Raw genomic sequence first — 4854 nt, forward strand, 5'->3', positions numbered from 1 at the left:
GAGTTGGTTCTGACTCACAGCGGAAACTTTACTGACACGGCATGACTGAAAATGAGAAGAAACAGCTGCAAACATCCGTTAATAATCAGAACATGAAATGTATGAATTATGAATCTAGGAGAATCGGAAATCGTCAAAAATGAAATGGAACACATAAAGACGGATATCCTAGACATTAGTGAGCTGAAATGGACTGGTATTGGCCATTTTGAATTGAAGAATTGTTTGGCTACTATGCCGAGAGTGGTAACTTGAAGAGGAATGGCGTTACATTCATCATCAAATAGAACATTTCAAGATCTATCCTAAAGTACAAGGCTGTCAGTGATAGAATAATATCCATACGCCTACAAGGAAGACCAGTTGATACAACTATTATTCAAATTTAGGCACTACCCACTAAGGCCGAAGATGAAGAAATTGAAGATTTTTACCAGCTTCTGCAGCCTGAAATCGATCAAACGTGATTATTTCAGCGCCATAGCAAAATAGAAAACTCACCACAGTACGATAAAGTGACAGATGAGTGGTGGCAGTTTGATATACTATTCCATTTGTTTCTTTCTATTTACATTTAAAGGTTTGCTTCCATTTTAAATTAACTTAATATATAAAATTTTTACGTTGTTCAAAAGTAAAAACTATATACAAAAGTTTATTCTGTAGTCTGACTTCCTTCTCTGTCACCCCCCGTTGCTAACCATTTCCATTTTAATACTGTCTTGTGTAACCTTTCAGTGGTTCTCAGACATACACCAGACAGAATAAATAATTTCATAAGAAAGTATATGTTATTTATCATGTTACTTGACATGAATATACATTTTTCTCCACTTAATGATATATCCTAGAAGTCAATCTATATCAGTTCATAGTGATCGTTCTTATCCTTTTTTTTTTTTTTCTGGCTATAGAGCCCTTTATTTTTTTATACGATAGTGTATTCAACCAGTCTCTATGGATAGAATTTGTGTTGTTACACCAGGAAAGAAACCTGTTTTGTTATGTTGTTAGGTGTCGTCGAGTCCATTCCTATTTATAGTGACCCTACCCACAACAAGGGACTGCCCAATCCTGTGCCATTCTCACAATTGCCTCTATGCTTGAGCCCATTGCTGCAGCCACTGTGTCAATCCATTTCATTGAGGGTCTTCCTCTTTATTGCTGATGCTCTGCTTTACCAAGTATGATGTCCTTCTCCAGAGACTGATCCTTCCTGATAACATGTCCAAAGTACGTGAGACGTAGTCTAAGCCATACTTGTTTCAAAGGAGCATTCTGGTTGTACTTCTTCCCAGACAAATTTGTTCATTCTTTTAGCAGTCCGTGGCATATTCAATATTCTTTGCCAACACCACAATTCAAAGCGCCAATTTCTCTTCGGTCTTCCTTATTCATCGTCCAGCTTCCATGCATATGGGGCGATTGAAAACACCATGGCTTGGGTCAGGTGCACCTTAGTCCTCAAGGGGACATCTTTGCTTTTCAACACTTTAAAGAGGTTTTTGCAGCAGGCTTGCCCAATGCATTGTATTTTCTGATTTTTCTTTTTTATTTGCTTTAAGTTAAAGTTTACAAAAATTCAAGTCAGTCCTACAAAAACTTACACACATATTGTTGCGTGACCCTAGTTGCTCTCCCTATAATGTGACAGCACACTGCTTCTCTCCACCCTGTATGTCTCGTGTCCATTCAACCACCTCCTGTCCCCCTCTACCTTCTCATCTGGACTCCAGACAGGAGCTGCCCACATAGTCCCATGTGTCTAACTGAGCTAAGAAGCACACTCCTCACCACTATCATTTTATGTCTTAGAGTCCAGTCTAATCTTTGTCTGAAGAGTTGGCTTCAGGAATGGTTTTAGTTTTGGGCTAACAGAGAGTCCAGTGTACATGACCCCTGGGGTTCCTCCAGTCTCAGTCAGACCATTAAATCTGATCTTTTTACTAGAATTTGAGATCTGCATCCCACTATTCTCCTGCTCCATCAGGGTTTCTCTGTGGTGTTCATTGTCAGGGCAGTCATTGGTGGTAGCCAGGAACCATCTCGTTCTTCTAGTCTCAGGATGACGGAGCCTCTGGCTTATGTGGCCCTTTCTGTCTCTTGGGCTCATGTTTTTCTTGTGTCTTTGATGTTCTTGGTTCTCCTTCACTCCAGGTGGATTGAGACCAATTGTTGCATCTTAGACGGCTGCTTGCTAGCTTTTAAGACCCCAGACGCCACTCACCAAAGTGGGATGCAGAACATTTTGTTAATACACTTTGTTATGGCAATTGATCTAGATGTCCCTGAAACCATGGTTCCCAGACCCCGGTCCTTGCTACTCTGTCCCTCAAAGTCTTTGTACTCAGTAAGCTTCTTAGCTCCGGTTTAGTCCAGTTGTGCTGACTTCCCCTGTATTGTGTGATGTCTACTATCTAATTAGTGAATACCACCCTCTCTCCTTCCCTACCCTCATAGACATCAAAGAATGTTTCATTCTGTGTTTAAACCCTTTCTTGACTTCTTATAATAGTGATCTCCTACAATATTTGTCCTTTTTCAACTAATTTCACTCAGAATAATGCCTTCCAGATTCCTCCATGTTATGAGATGTTTCATGAATTCATCATTGTTCTTTATTGTATAGTATTCCATTGTGTGAATATACCACTATTTGTTTATCCATTCATCATTTGATTGGCACCTTGCTTGCTTCCATCTTTTTGTTATTGTAAACAGTGCTGCAAGGAACATGGGTGTGCTTATATCTATTTGTGTGAGGGTTCTTATTTCTCTAGGATATATTCCAAGGAGTGGGATTGCTGGATCATATGGTAGTTCTATTTCTAGCTTTTTAAGGAAGTGCCAAATTGATTTCCAAAGTGGTTGTACCATTTTACATTCCCACCAGCAGTGTATAAGTGTTCCACTCTCTCCAGAGCCTCCAACATTTATTAACTTGTGTTTTTTGAATTAATGCCAGCCTTGTTGGAGTGAGATGGTATCTCATCGTAGTTTTGATTTGCATTTCTCTAATGGCTAATGATCGTGAGCACTTCCTCATGTATCTGTTAGCTACCTGATTGTCTTCTTTGGTGAAGTGCCTATTCATATCCTTTGGCCATTTTTTAACTGGGTTATTTGTCTTTTTGTTGTTGCGGTTTTGCAGCACCTTGTAGATTTTAGAGGTTATATGATGACTGGATTTGTTGTAGCCAAATTTTTTTTTTCCCGGACTGTAGGTTGTCTTTTTACTCTTTTGGTCAAGTCTTTGGATGAGCATAGGTGTTTGATTTTTAGGAGCTCCCAGTTATCTAGTTTCTGTTCTGGTGTTTGCGCGTTGTTAGTAATGTCTCATACGCTGTTTACACCATGTATTAGGGCTCCTACTGTTGTCCCTATTTTTTCTTCCATGATCTTTATTGTTCTAGATTTTTTATTTGCATCTTTAATCCATTTTAAGTTATTTTTGTGCATGGTGTGAGATATGGGTCTTGTTTCAATTTTTTGCAGATGGATATCCAGGTATGCCAGCACCATTTGTTAAAGAGACTGTCTTTTCCCCATTTTATGGACTTTGGGCCTTTGTCAAATATCAGCTGCTCATAGGTGAATGAATTTATGTCTGCATTCTCAATTCTGTTCCATTGGTCTATGAATCAGTTGTTGTACCAGTACCAGGCTGTTTTGACTGCTATGGTGGTAAAATACACGTTCTAAAATCAGGTAGTGTGAGGCCTCCCACTTTGTTCTTCTTTTTCAGTAATGCTTTACTTATTTAGGGCCTCTTACCTTTCCATATAAAGTTGGTGATTTGTTTAGGCCTCCCACTTTGTTCTTCTTTTTCAGTAATGCTTTACTTATTCAGAGCCTCTTACCTTTCCATATAAAGTTGGTGATTTGTTTCTCCATCTCATTAAAATATGCCATTGGAATTTGGATCAAGATTGCATTGCATCCATAGATCGCTTTGGGTAGAACAGGCATTTTCACAGTGTTAACTCTTCCAATCCATGAGCGAGGTATATTTTTTCACTTATGTAGGCCTCTTTTGGTTTTTTGCAGTAGTGTCTTGTAGTTTTCTTTGTATAGATTTTTTACGTCTCTGGTTAGATTTATTCCTAAATATTATCTTCTTGGGGGCTATTGTAAATGGTATTGATTTGGTGATTTCCATTTCAACATTCTCTTTTTTGGTGTAGAGGAATCCAACTGATTTTTGTGTTTATCTTGTACCCTGATACTTCGCTGAAATCCTCTATTAGTTCTAGTAGTTTTCTTGTGGGTTCTTTAGGGTTTTGTGTGTATAAGATCATATCATTGGCAAACAGAGATAATTTTATTTCTTCCTTACCAATTTGGATGCCCTTTATTTCTTTTTATAGGCTAATTGCTCTAGCTGGGACCTCCAGCACAATGTTGAATAAGAGTAGTGATAAAGGGCATCCTTGTCTAATTCCTGTTCTCAAAGTGAATGCTTTCAGACTCTCTCTATTTAGGATGGTGTTGGCCATTGGCTTTGTATAAATGCTCTTTATTATGTTGAGGAATTTCCTTTCTATTCCTATTTTGCTGAAAATTTTTGCCATGAATGGATGTTGGACCTTATCAAATGCCTTTTCTGCATCAACTGATAAGATCCTGTGGTTCTTGTCTTTTGTTTTATTTATGTGATGGATCATATTCATTTTTTTTTTTTTTTTAATGTTAAACAATCCCTGCATACCTGCTATGAATCCCACTTGATCATGGTGAAATTTTTTCTTTTTTGATGTGTTGTTGAATTCTATTGGCTCGAATTTTGTTGAGGATTTTTGCATCTAAGTTCATGAGGGATATTGGTCTGTAATTTGCTTTTTTTGTGGTGTCTTT

The sequence above is a fragment of the Loxodonta africana genome, chromosome 3 (assembly GCF_030014295.1).
Source record: "Loxodonta africana isolate mLoxAfr1 chromosome 3, mLoxAfr1.hap2, whole genome shotgun sequence".
NCBI lineage: Eukaryota > Metazoa > Chordata > Mammalia > Proboscidea > Elephantidae > Loxodonta > Loxodonta africana.